Here is a 15,228-nt window from a genome sequence, read left to right as displayed (position 1 = left end):
GTGGCCAAGGTAGAACTAATTGTCCATAAAAAAAATAAGAATAAGAAAATAAAATTTTTATAGCTTTAATACATAAAATTTTTTAATTTTTTCTAAGAGCTCAAATTAAAGAGTAAATTCTTAGAATTAAATTTAGATAAATTATATGTAAATATTTTATAATGCGACAACTAATTTCACCAACTTGTCACTAGATGGCGCCACAATATCCGTTTGATGAATAATTTTTGAAATATATTTTTAATTTTTAAACGAAATAAAATTTAGATATAATTCGTTTCAATTATGTTTAAAAATTTACGTTTTAATTTGAATTCTTAAAAGTTAAGAAATTTTGTATATGAAAATCATACAAATTTTATTCTCCTATTTTTCTTATTGCTTTTATGTAACAATTAGTTTCATCTATTCACCACTAGATGGCGATAGCGTTTCTGTATCCGTGTTTTGCACGAGTTTCGGAAGATATTTATAATTTTCAAACGAGACAGAATATTGTCTTAAACTGTTTTTAAGAGTTCGATCTTAAAAATAAAAAAATTGTATCTTAAAAAGCTAAAAAATTTATAATTTTTTATTTTATTACGTGACGATCAATTTCACTCGTTCACCGCTAGATGGCGCCACAATATCCGTTTTGCGATTAATTTTCAAAAAATACTTTTATTTACAAAAGGAAAAAAATATTTAGATATAGTCAATTTTTAAATTATTTATAAAAATTTACGCTTTATATTTAAGCTATTAAAAATAAATTTAGGAATAATGAAAATTGTATTTTTTTATTTTTAATATTTTTCTTATGTAATGATTGATTCCACCCATACACATTCAAAATAGTTAATAGTCCATTTTACTATATATGATCAATTTCATTTAATGGTATAATTTTAATAGTGAAAAAAAAGAAACACTAAAATTTTTTGAAGAATTTTTTTTTTTAAGAATAATATTGTAATAATCTTTGAATTATAATAATGTAACTTGTTATTATATATTATATATTTAAATATATATACATATTTATATACAGTATAGAGTATTTGAATTCACTTATAAATATGTAAAATTTTTATATACAAAATTACATATATCTAAAGATTATATAGAAGTTTGGTTCAAATTTCAATATTTCAATCATAGTATAATATTTTTATATTGAAAGATATATAAATAAGTGAAAGTATTATTTAGTTTTAATTAATTACTTACCTTATTGTTAAATAGAAAATAAAGATTTCTGGATGAGTGAACTGATTTCAGCAATCATTTAGAATGGTATGACAAAATAAATATGATATGATTAAAGATATCCATCTAACATACATACATAACATATGACATTACATAAATGATCTTTATTAAGTATTTGCATATGCTATACATATGTATCGATATTATTATTTATATTTTGCGAAAGATTGTTATATCTAAATACTTATTGAATATTTATTGACAGATTAGTATAATTGCTTGAAAAAAGAAACTGAAAATTTTAACGAACTTGTGAATTTAAATTTATTATGTATCTTACTACATTTCATGCAACAAATTGCAAATATTTCAGAATATTTATTTCTCAAGGCAAGAACTTTACATTCGGTATACAGAGACCATCGCGTTAAGAGTCGTTACGTGAGTTTGGTTATCCGCTGCTGTACGAAAGCACATAACTTACATAACGAACTCTCGAATGAAGTTTGGTGACTTGCTGCTTCGATTTTAACTTCGTATAATTTACTTAATTAATGTTAACAATTTTTTGACACTAACTTAACAAATTTTAAAAATTGCAAAAATTATTATTTTTAAAAAGCACAGTTATGTTTAATACGATTTTTTTCATATTAGAAGATACTATTTTTACGTAAATTAAAATACAAATTAGATTGAAAATATATTTCAACTGTATAATTTACATAATTCGTACGAACGTCAAATATAATCTCAAAAACTTTAGTTTAAAGATGCGTTTTCGTTGTTGTTCGTATAATAGAAAGGGTAGCAAAGTTGTAGAGGTAGAGTTTAAAACTCATAGAAATGTGTGGGTGCGTGTGGGTGATGCAGCAGTCTCTTTCCATGTTTCTGATTACTTTACAAACTTTTGTAAAGTACCGGCAATACGAGGAAAGCTTTTAGATGCTTGTTCCTAGTATGTTCTACATAAATCATGTTTCGCAAAAATCATTTACATTATTATAATCATATTACATTATTCATTAAATTTCAACATTTAAAAAAGTTAATAATAAATTCTGTACGCAATTTAATTGTATATAATTTTTTTATGTAAATAAATATATAGATTATATAAATAAATATATGTAGATAAATATATATTATGTAAAATGTTGTTTAGATGTTGATCTACGACTATGTATAGTGTCCTACTTCTATGTCATGAGAGTCGAAAATAGTCGAGTTTTCACGAATCGTCTCGGGAATCTAGTTTCAACTTGCAATGTCGCGCGCGAAAGAAATTGCATTTCGTTCGATCATTTGTAACAATTAATTTGTAATTTGTAATTTTATAGCATTATTAATGTTTGCAAAAAAAAAAAGAAAGATATTATTGATTGTGTTTTTGTGAATTTGTGTCTTTTCTTTTTATATAAAAAATAATAAGTGATATATAACAAAAGATAGACACATCGTGACGTGAAGTATTTCTATTCACTGTTTTATATTTTTCGATCAGAGGTATGTAATTTTAATGCAATTTAAAAATGTATTTTATGATTATACAAAGATGGTAGCTTATTTTTTTTTTTTTTCGATAAATTGTTGATGAGTCGTGATAAAACATAGAAAGGTTAGGACATGCTTAACGGCATAATCAGATATTAAACAGCATAATTTTATAATTTCTTCGTGTATATTAAATGGCTGAAGTTTATACATATATATTCTATAAAATGATTATTTAATGTTTAATAGGATTGTAAAATTTAAACAAAAATGAAAGTATACTGAAACGAAAGATATATTTTCTCGAGATAAAATTCGAAGATTATAAATAATATATATATAAACTTTGTATATATTATTATTATTAATTACTATTTTTAATGATCGATTATTCGAATTATTCGAGAAGTTTTCGTTTTATCGTCTTCGATCGTCACGACTTTCGTCCAAACGAACGAAACTAACTGATTTCCCACGAGATAACCATGCTAGAAATTCGACGTAGATCGATCGCAAAAGCTCAGATGCGATTACAAGCGAATTCTCGTCGATTCTTAATCTTGAATAATTCTTTCTCTGGAACTGTTTGTCCCATTCATAGTTTTTTTTCATAGTTTTTTTCTTTTTCTTCTTTTTCACTAAATTTATCATTCACTAATACCTATCTTGTATTTCATCAAATTATCCAATATAACTATTCAACGTATGATTATTCAACGAGCATGAAATCACATGTGCTATACAAATGCAAAATGCATTCTGAATTGAGCGTTCCATTGCCTGTCGGAAAATTTGTAAGTACTTATTTATATATCTCTATGTTGTTCGAAGTGAATCTTGAAATGTCAGTTATTTCGTTGCACTAATCAAATCAGGGATTTACGCGTGTATGAAGTAATTATTCCTAAAACTGTTAAAACTAAAAATTGATGAATTTTTCACGCTACTTTCGAATCTTATTCATATATATATTTAACGATTTTGCTTTTATTTCTCATTATATTTTTATTTTAGGTTATGTTATTCTATTTTAGATGAACCGATCATTACTAAAAAAAAAAAAACTAATTTTAACGAAATCATTCAATTACGATAATCAATTCAATATCTTGTAGTATAGACTATTTCGATTCTATTGTACTAGAGAATTGCTAGGATGTAATCGTGCGAATACATAATACGAAATGTTCACGAAAGCTTGGTTATATTCGGTAGTTATCTACATGAACGATGGAGAGATTGTTAAGGAGTTGAAGAACGATACCAAATTTCCTATCTTATGCCAAGCTTAGAAGATATTTAGTCGAGTGAAAATCGTGATTTGAATTTGAACCACGAGATATTTAAGATGTTGCTATAAATATTAAATTGCATAAGCTTATCGACGAAATCTTATGCTCATTAATATTCTCTCGTTGATTTTATAATTTATAAATATATTAGCAAAGCATTTGATGATATAACGACAAATAGCTTAACGTTATATCATCAAATTTAGCTCTATCATAATTTATGATTGGATCGAGGATTCAATAAAGACCTCGATAATACGCTCGAGTGAATGTTTGGAAAGTCGCCGAATTACAAAGTGTCGATGATATGACTATTTAAAGGATACGTGAGATAATTTACTAATAACAACAACGATTCGAAGTTAAATCGGTAAAGAGTTAGAGATTTTATCTAAAAGCTTTGCATAAAACCATAAATGGCATTTGTTTCAAAATTTTTGAAACACACACAGTTTTCTTCTACTTTTAACATTCCTGTACAATATATTTTTAATTATTTCACAGCAACAACATATTTTTAAGAGTTTAATTCTACTATATTTATAGATCGATGAAAATATTCGTAAAAAAAGGGAAGTTATCAAACAATGGAACATAAACAATTAATTCCATGGAATGATTCAAAGTAAATGGTAGCACGCGTTTATCTAACGTAACGTTTTCCTTTTTATTATACATTCGTATCGACTATAAAGAAAATATTTTCAAGATGTTCTCCTCGACATTGTTCGAATAAGAAGAAGCGAAAGAAACAAAGTTTTTCGCAAAAGCGAAAGATTCTCTCCGCGAGATATCGAATTACATCGTCTACATGGCGAAATCTTTTTTTACATTAGACGTATGAATGGAAATTCGATTCGTAAGATACGATATATATGTAGAGAAATGAGAACGAGCGTTTTCAAGAATGGAATTTCGCGTGTCGCGTATCGTTTTGAAAGTGTAAGGCGGCGGATACACGAAATGGGAGAAACGGGATGGAGAGATTTTTCGAAGGAATCGGGGAAAAGGGAAAGGAAAGTGTGCGGCGTATCCATTCCGGTGTAGAGAATAGATGCTCGGTAGGTCGTGTTACACCTTCATCGTCCGAGGGGATGTCAGGGGAGGGGATTGCAGATCGATGACCACGCGAGGGTGTTGAACGCACGTGACGTCAGGACACATACACCGATACGAAATCGAGGTTAGACAAGCCTAAGCTCGGTATACCGCTTAGACGCTGTCTCTTCTCTATCTGTATGGTTGTTTTAGCCACGTTTTACCGACACCTTCTGCGGCGCGTTGACCGGAAACTTGTCCAACAGCGACAGAAACAACATTGTTCCATTACGAGGTATTATTGCGTTTGATGCCCGTACGTGTACGCGAGCGTTAATACTAACTAGCGGGTGGAAAGTGCGAGCGCGAGTGCGTACGGTAACCCGAATGCAAGCGTAAGCAGGTATACATCCGTGTACAGGGAGGAATATGAGCACGTTTACTCAGTTATGCATTTTCATGGCAGTCGCAAGCACGAATGATCTCGCGTTCTCGTAGAAGATGTATTCGGCGCGGAGCAACTCGACTACCGCAGCCTCGCCAACCGTGTATCAGCCAACAGAGAAGCAGAGACGGTCTTTTTGGTACTCGTGGTCTCCACGCTCTGCTGAACACTCGCTCCCCGACCTACTAATTTAGCGGATTAATTAGCCGAGACACTAAGACTTGGCGGAAAGGCGGAAATCCAGACGTCCCAACGGAAAATTTCTGTCGTATTACCGAATCTCTAGGTTTTCTTCGCGGCGATCCTACGCGAGTTTGAGTAAACTTTGGTAATCGGATTAAAACGTTAATCGGACTGCCAGCGAGCGGAATTACTTCGAAACGAGATCTCGCTTATACGTAAAGTGGATCGTTAAATTTCGCGAGAAACTCCTTTGAAACAACATTTCTCGATTCTTGATACAATTTCTCCCCGATTTATCGATAATTAACATAATTTTACACACCCATCTTCAACACCAATATTTGTACGCTTGATAATTAATTAGAAATCTATGCGAGAATTAAAAAATTCGCCATTTCTATACATATATATAGAAGATATGTAGATGTTTTAATTCATTTTCATGTAGCAAAAAATATTACTATATAGTAACTAAAATTATTAAAAGAGGGAAACGGTCGGAGAAGAGAGAATGGCGCAGCGGTATTTGTACGTCTAGGACAACGCAACGTAAATCAAAAACCGGGAGAAACGTTGTTATCGATTAACCTCCTTTTCCAGAGAAATCCATTCGCTTTTTCGAAACTAGAACTTTTCCCTACGTTTTTCGATATCGATTCAATTGTGGCGCTCGCCGTTGCACGATTCGTTTACAATTTTCAAGATGTATGCTGGATCCTAGTTGGATCTTCTAGTTTCATTTTTCAATCGAAAGTTTAAAATAACTTTTTCAGACATTGTTAATAAATCGCGTTTTAAAATTTATCGCTCATTCCCGATTGGAAGAAAATTAGAAGAACGAAATGTTACAAATCGAGGATGTAATTACAATCTGCGATTAATATGAGATATACGAGATATATATATATTCAATCATTCGTGCGAAATTCGTGTGATTTTTTTTCGAAAAGTGGAACGCTGTCAAAATATATTTATGGAATGAATTTTATTTTATAAAAAATAAGTGACACGTATGATATACCTCTCGCTATTATAAACTATGATGTTTAAGATGCAAATTTTTATTTATCGTACGATATTTACGAACCAGTTTGCCCGAATTTTCAAAGATGAGCAATTGTTGCGTGGCAATACCATTGCCTTTCAATACGTGGCTCATGAGCTGAAGTTTAATTAGCTCTCTATTGTATCACCGACGAGTAATAACGGAAATGGTGAATAGGAGATTAGATTAGAACTAATGCAATTCGCCAAGGCAGTTGATAGATATGATGCGAGAAACATAGGGAATAGAGAATAGCAAAATTTATTCTATACAAACCATCGATGATATATTATTCTTTTCATTTTGCCTTCTTCGTTTAATCAATATATATACTCTTTATAACGTTGATTTCGAGATGTCGATCGATGCATTTTCAACAAACCATAAATAAAAATAGATAATTTTTACGGTTTTTTTATTCGTCAAAGCAGAAGATTTTCGTGGAATCGAATTTCACAAGATGATATCCCGGCTGTAATTCTGTGATACATAAACGTTTGCGGAAGTCAAGTAATAAGATTCCTTTACGGAACTTGGTGAAAAGTAAACGTTTACGAAGAAAAGATCTGATCGATATAGTAAACAGTTATACATATAGAGTGACTCTCGCTAACTCGCACCGGAAATTACAATAACAAGATTCATCCGAAATCGATGTTTTAGTTACCGTAATTCATCGATTTTCGTTTATTTATTCCCTAGAAAAAAAAAAAGAAAGAGGAATATTTCGGATCGATTACGGATTATTTTTTCTTTTTTTTTTTTTTTTTTTCACTGCGACATCGTCATGTTTTCACCTCATTCGAGTTTCGAACTTTCGAATCGGGCTATCGATTGCGGAAAATGGTATTTCGAGTTGTTGTTTACCCAGACTGTTCAGAGGCAAAAGGCACGGTGGAATCGGTAAAAGAAGGTGGAAGAAGGAGGGTAAGACAAGGAATAGGATTGACGCAGAGAAGTGTGTAGTAAGTGTGCACCGAAGAAGCGGTAGAGCGGATTAGCATAGATATTGAGCACTCGACGGTCCAGAAGGGGAAAAACATTTTGGACTTCGTTACTGTGTTAGCTTACCCATCACTTTCATCTCTCTTTCCCTCTTCCAAAGTATCCCGTGAATCTCTGCATTCTCTTTTCTCGATAAATCTCCGCCTCCTCCATCTCCGCTCCGATAGACGGACAGATGTTTGCAAATGCACTGGCAAATTCCGGTGAATTAATAATAATAAGAATTTTTACCTCGCCTTAAACGAAAGTGTTGGTTGGTGAATGCAATGGTGAACAATAAATAACAAGAAATATTTAGCTGAATGGATATATTTTGGTGAGTGCGCGTGTCGGAACAGCAACTGAACAACTGAAGATCGCGTATCGAAGATAAACAAAAGGATAGCCAACTACAGAATAGTAACACTGCTAGCAACGTTCAATAAAATAAAATTATAGATAAAATTTCAATGAACTTTTATACCTTATAACATAAAATTTCAATAGAAATTTCGAGAGAAAATACAAACGCGAATGTTGCGCAATTGGTAACGTTGTTGGGAAAAGTTGGGGGTCGGTAAAAAAGGGTGTAACGATAGGCCCGTGATTAAAGTTCAGGGTTACACCGCGCACTCGCGATAATGAGAAATTCGGGCAGAAGTCCGAGTTTCGCTCGTGCAGGTAATCACGGAGGTATAACCGCAGAGTATAACGAGTTACAGCAGTTGGATCAAGTCGCCATCTGTTCGGTATCCGTTTCAAGCCACGTCGACTATTTCCAAAGCTTCCTGTTATTCCAGCTTTAGCTAGCGCACGATGCGTTAGATAAACGCGTGAAATTATAAATCGAGCAAAGAAAATAGAAAAACAAACGAAGAGTATTAAAAATAAAAGTAAATAAAAATACGTTCGCGCGAATGTGGATTTGGAAAAATTGAAAATGTAAATTTTCAAAGAATCTTTTCTCCGGTCCCTTAGTTTGACCACCGCTGGCGTCGAATTAGCACAGGCTCCATTATTTAAATTCAACCGGTATAAAAGAAGGATCAACGTTAAGTCGCACTCCGAGATATTGGCTGCCGAAGCCTGTCTGCTCGGAAGATAGAGTCTCTTTTGAAAGGAAAAGGGACGAAGGGAAATCTGGAAAAATCGGTCTAATAAAATTCTGTGAATAGCATCGCAAAAAGCGATAGAAGGAGCCCTCTAAATTTGTATATTTTAGGATTGTTATATAGGGAAATACGAGTAAAAAGCTTTTTTACGTACAGCTATTTATTTTTATATATTCGACGAAGGGGCTTTTTTTGGAAAAAAAAGAAAAAATATTCGGGGAAATTTTTATCTTCTATCGATCGAAAGAGAAGATATGTGTATACACGCGTGTGTATAAGTGAAATAATAATTTAAGGTGGTTGAACGTAATTCGGGGGAATCGAATTGTCGCGAAAGTACAAGGAAAATCTTAAATCCATATATCTGGTACCGATGGTCGAGAAAAATAAACGGCTCTGTCTCGTTTCTCGAGATTGTGGCTGGACCAGCGCCAGGAAATCGCTAAATTGATAAAATTTGCCAAGTTGAGCCAGCATTCCTTTTTCTACTTCGTTCCGGTAAAACGATAGTTTTGCTAGATCGACAAACCTACTTGAGAAAAATTGGCAAATTGTCGCGAATTATCGTAACGTGTATCGTTTATTATTTATTCCTACGAACATTGTTTATCTCGCGATTAGTCGAAAAAAAAAGTGAAAAAAAAAAAAAAAAAAAAAAAAGAAAAAGAAAAAAGAAGAGAAAGAGGTAACGCATTTTCGATTCGCACACGGGATTCACGCGCACGTTTACGATAAAGTTCGTGCAAATGCGGAGAACGAAAAGCTGCGCAAAGAAGGGAGACCGACCGTTGTTTATCCGTGCCTTATTACGGAACGTAGCAAGTATTTCGTAGTAGCACACGTATGCGCATAATGCGTGGTTTGCTCTCACGAACCACCCCGTTGCGTCGCACACGTTCCACTCGCGCGTTGTTCCGTCTTTTCCCTTTTACTATCTATTTTCGCATTGCCCGTTTTGTTGCCCGCGCGAAACGCTACGTAATGGCGAAACCTGGCTGAGAAAAAAGATTAGAATTGCAGGAATGGCGAAATGAGGAGGACAGAGCCAGGCCGTAATAAGCCGACCCGAAGAAATTATATTTTATGATTGCCGCAGCGTTTAAGCCGCCTACAGCGCAATGCACGTGCGCAATTATTCCATGCATTCTAAGCTGCGATTATGACTGTTGGCCTGCTCCGTGCCTCCTCTTCCACTCTTTTCTCGCATTTCATTATCCATAAATTTCAACTATATAAAGTAGCGTTTCGCAACCTATCTTGCTCCTTTGTGTTTTTTCTTTCTTATTCAATTTACAATACGATTTATATTCGGAAAAAAATTTTCATCCTTTAACGTATTATCGTATTAATGATTTTATTTATCGTAATTCATTTCAATTATTATTTTTAAGACAGAGAACGGTGTAATCTTGATTTTTCCTTTTAATTAAATTTACCAGAGACGGTGTATCGAAAAATTTCGATCATGGTGACGAGGAATTCTCTCTCTCTCTCTCTCTCTCTCTCTCTCTCTCTCTCTCTCTCTCTGTCTCTCTCTCTCTCTCTCTCTCTAGCGTTTCCCTCGAGAAGATTTCATGTTTTTGCTTCCTCTTTCGCTGAAACCTTTCTCTCCGCAATCTCCGATCTCGCGCATGAGAGAGATTCGATCCTTTGTCGCCGATGAACCGGACGGCAAAGTTCTCGTCAACGCGAACCAGCTTTCAAGATTGTCTGCGATGTCGCGACACTGTACAAAATCAGGATCCTCGGTGGGCGATATTGCCAACTTCCTATCCTTCGTTTTCCTCTGCATTTTCATTCTTTCCTTTCATTCCTCGCGCAATCATTGCACCGTCTTTGCGACGAAACACTGATCAAACACTTTCCCTCTTTCCTTTTTCAATTTGTATCTCTTTTTTTTTTTGTTGATATCTAAGATCAATGATATAAATCGAACGCTTGTCATTCGTCCCTCGTTAAAGCTTTTGACTCGGCCTCGGTGAAAACGGTTATCAACTCGTCGAGGCGTGGGACGGCGAAACGCACGAGCTTAACCGAGCTTACGCTTGTAAAAGCTGGATCGTTTGAAACGTGTCATCGAAGAATGGTTTGGAAAATTGCGTTTCGAAATACCGAATTAAAGTCCAGCGATGCGTGAATCGACATTGTAAACGATTTCGAGCATCGATTTAGAGGTTTTGCGAACAAGGGAGCGTAGCCTCCATTATTATCACAGAGAAAAATCTTCGTTCGCGTGATTAGCGCGCGAGAAGAGATCGCGAAAAAAAAAAAATCGATTTTTCGTCCAATTCGTTCTTAATAATAAAATAGAAAGAAATCGAATGTGGAGGAGGGGGAGGGGATGTAAGAAGGAAATATTTGATAAAGTTTGCAGGCAAAATGGAACGTTAAACCACCGGCTTATTTAAACCAACGTATGTGGGTCAGGATATCCTGCTTCGTCATGTCTAAAAAGAATAGCGTAGAGCGGGAAAACGAGTAGCCTACAGCAATGAGAGAATAAAGGAAGAAACCGTTCGTGCAATTATTCTAAGAGCGTCTAGTGGGACGACAAATCTCTTCACGACGTTACCTCTTTTCCGTCGGACAGACCCGCATAAACTGATTTCTCTTCCCAAGATAAATTAAAGCTTAAATTTCTAAAGATAGTCGGTGTCGTTTGTCACTGTTTTTACATATCAATGTTATTCTCACGAACGATTTGTCATCGCGCGAAAGGAAAGATATGGGGAGGGTATAATTTGAAATAATCTAGGATTTATGGATAGTCGTAAATTCATTCGCGCCGCATTTTCGGCGAATACGAATTTTTTTTTTTTTTTTCCTCGTCGTTTCGCCCACGAATACATTGATTTTCATATCACGAATCCTTTGATATATATGTACATATTCTAATTTGCGATGGAACAAACAAAACCACGTTTATTTATTTGTTTATTTATTTTGGTGCGTAATGTAACTCGATGTGCAAAATATCATCGTCCCTTTCGTTCGACGTTTCAGTCGAACCTAGTCTTATGAAAAATTCGTCGATTTCTAAATATCGCGTTATAGAGGCGAGCTACACGACTTGTCCGCTAAATAAATTCTGGGTATGCGGAAACCTCCTAATGTTAATTCGAAACAAAAGCACGGACCGTCGCGAGGGTCCAACGAAGACAAACCGGGAGAAGTATCGTGGTGTAGGTAGGTGGGTAGGGGTTCCGGAAACGCGATGGGGATGCAGGGAATTGTGGGGTCTTGCAATGGGCACGGTACGACAACGGAACTGGGGTTTTGTTCGGGGGATGCGAGGGGCGGCCGCCGGAATATCCACCGCAACAAGGTGCAGTTGGAAAAAGAGAATGGCAAAATGAAGGGAAAAAGTAGAAGCCGCAGAATCGGCACATAAAAGCGGGCACGAACAGGCTACGAGTATAAATAGTAAAAAAATGTTGCTCAACCGCGAATTAGAAATTTTCGGCTTTTCTTCTTGCACGACAATTCGCGTTATTTAAACCTTATCGATTGTATTCTTCACGGGCCTTCCAATTTTTTATTCTTAGCGAAATTTAATACTGCGGATCCGTTTCGAGGCAAAGATGGAACTGTAACGTGTTCACGCGAGAAAGAAGTTTGGAAAAGATCTTTTTTTTTTCCTTTTTTTTTTTTTTTTTTCTTTCGAAATAGTTGTTTAATTCTTAACGAGACTCTGAGAAAAACTGAATTGCAAGAAGCTTTTATCATCGCATCGGATATCTCCCTTTGTTTTTTTTTTCTCCTTTATTGTTCGCAAAGGAAGTAACGTTCAGAAGACCTTCCGACCGAGATAACGAAGTTGGTACGTCTAGTAAAATTTGAAAGACTTGAATACTTTACGCATCCCCTTCAAACTTCCGTCCAATTTAAATTCAAAACAGGAGGACGAATATTCGTAGAAAAATTCGTTAGCAATTGCATGGCTAGTCGCATCGATCAGAGAAATACGTACGTACGTACACGTAGACCGGTAACTCATTTCCCATCCCGGGAGGAGGGGGGAGCGGAATGGATTTGAGGAGGAATCGCGTGGAGATCGATCGAAATGTGCGCCTCGTACTCGCGCATTTAACGCGAGTGGCCGTCGTCACGCGTTCCGTCGAAAATAAGTATCGTCTACTGATAAATGTGACTGGAGCATTGGCGGTGAAACACGGTTGGCTCGGTATATAGGAGAAATTCCATTGGTCTCTCGCGTAGATATTTTCCTCGATTCGTGCGGAACACGCGAGCGACCGCGCGCGGGTAGCCTACACATCACGCCTATACGCGCGTGGAACGAAGAGATCGCTTTATACCGCTTCGTTCTACGTGCACCGTAAAAATGCAAAGCAGGCTTGCACGTCAGCGCATACATCAGCACACACGTGCACACGAGACAGCCATGCCGCCCGCGGTGTGCCGTTGCCACGGAACTTGGAGGGGGTCGTTTACCCCCCATCCCCCCGTTCACCTCGCTATCAACTTGCTCCGATATTATCGACAAAAGCCAATTTTCTAGGCTATGCCGCAATTCGACATTCCGTTTTTCTTCCTCGTTTATAATTCATCCTTGCCTTTGATTCATTCCGTTCTTTTCTCTTACCTCTTACCCGATACTCGAGAAGGAGAAGTTGCTTCTAGAATATTTCGCAGAGCGGCCGATTAGGCGCCGTTGTGTAAGAAACGACGCTTGTTTCGACGCTCGTGCAGATTTAGCAACTCTGCTTGTTTTCTCGAAAAATCTCTTCGGTATCTCTCTGTTTTTCTACCGAGGAAACACAAAATCTGCATTTCATAGAGTTCGTGGAATCGATTTCTCGAATTTGCAAGCACGACGTCTTGAACGTTCTTCTTGGTATAAACTGTTGTTCTTGGTATAAAAGATAGAGATGGTTCTCAAACGAGCGGAAAATCTAAAAAAAAAAAAAGAAAAGCAAGCTCCTTCTCTTCGGTCCTCCGTTCGGTTAGTCTCAAACGAGCGGTCAACCTTGGCGTTTCATCGAGTTACGATCCCTTTGTTAGGTTCCTGACCCAAGGATAAAAGTGTTGGTTTTACGCGATAAATCGAAACGACACTTGCACCGTTCGTCGAATCCGTTCTATTCTTCCCCTATGAAATTGCCACGTATTTTCTCAGAGATGAGATAAGAAATTGACCTCGTTCAAGATAATTATAAGATACATAATTCGTTGCAACGAATGTGATATTTTTACATGGCGCCACGTTTTATCTCGCGGCTGGATGAGTCGCGCATAATAAAGGAAAAGACGGGGTGGTACGATAGGTATTTATCCAAACAAAGATGAAAGAAGGAAGAGGTTGGCGAGAGAACGAAAGAGGCAAACGTAGAGAATGAAAGGGTATCGAGGATCCCATAGGAAATCGTCAGGAATATCAGCCTCTGTTTGAGTCTGACGGAACAAAGCCGGTATAATGGGCAAGCTGGTGCACACGCAGCAATCGTCCTGGAATTTCGCTTGCTCGGTTATTCTTGCTACATTGTGCCGGTTATATGCCGTATCTCTTTCGTGTGTAGTAACCACGCCACATTGAACGGAGTGAGAATAGAAAGACTGTTGCTCGAGGTAAACAACGGTATCGGCGATGCACCTAAAACGCGTATCCGTTTCTCGCGAGAGATTAATTTTTGAAACGGACGTTTTATCAAATTTCCATTGTAATGGTAATATCATATCCGTGGCTTTCGAGAAAAGATTTATAGAGATGTGAGTTCGAGATCGTTCTTCTTTATATTTTTTCGATTAGACGAACATCGGCCAAAGAATCGAATCGAATCGAATCGTTCGAGTGTTGCAAATTTGAGGAGAATATCGGAATTCCGTTTGAAAATGGTGGGCAAAGCGGGATAGATGATGTTGTTTCGTGCATCGAGAGTAGATAGAAGTTGTAACAATAGCTGTACTCCTTCCATTCGTGAACACAACAAATGAAAATTAGGAAAAGAAATAAGGGATTTCGCGATTTCGCTGAGAATCGCCGAGAAAAGAAAATCGATAAAATATATTACATTGGTATGGAAGTAGCAGAATATGTACAATGGACGTACTACGAAAGCATATGGAATACCATATGGTTCGAGTCGAACCAAGATTTTATTTCGCTATTACTTTTTCTCGATATCACCTTTATCTAGAATCTAGAGCAATTCTTAGCTGTACCATTTTTCTTCAAATTCTCGTTTCGTCGCTTCGTCCTATCCTTTTTTCTCTTTCATTTTTTTTTTCAGTCTTTTTTTGTTTTTCTATTTATTTTTCGGGTATTTTGTACTTTTTAGTTTTTGTTTCTACTCCTATCTGTTTCGAAAATGTATTCTTTCATTTTCCAAGGTAGATCGATACGTTTGAACTAAAACTATTCATCAAACACCGAAGATATGCATCTACCGTTTTCGTTTTCGCCCTGCTTCGCCGCCATTGCGC

At 35.9% G+C, this 15,228-nt stretch overlaps 2 protein-coding genes across 3 annotated transcripts in view; one reads left to right on the top strand and one right to left on the bottom strand.

Annotated features, from left to right (window-relative positions):
* Lar (tyrosine-protein phosphatase Lar) overlaps positions 1-15,228 on the bottom strand; it is a 204,905-nt gene that overhangs the window by 153,335 nt on the left and 36,342 nt on the right. The window lies entirely within an intron of this gene.
* Positions 2,443-15,228, top strand: part of LOC116414584 (cell adhesion molecule 2-like) — a 105,790-nt gene continuing 93,004 nt past the window's right edge. The window contains exon 1 of the mRNA XM_086909115.1: positions 2,443-2,700. The gene's annotated coding sequence lies outside the window, so the exon portion shown is untranslated. The remainder of the gene's footprint in view (positions 2,701-15,228) is intronic.

The sequence above is a fragment of the Apis florea genome, unplaced genomic scaffold, assembly GCF_048593485.1.
Source record: "Apis florea isolate Af1SG1 unplaced genomic scaffold, ASM4859348v1 contig_3081_pilon, whole genome shotgun sequence".
Classification (NCBI taxonomy): Eukaryota; Metazoa; Arthropoda; class Insecta; order Hymenoptera; family Apidae; genus Apis; species Apis florea.
The sequence above is the reverse complement of the archived record's forward strand: the minus strand, read 5'-3'. Positions and strand labels throughout refer to the sequence as shown.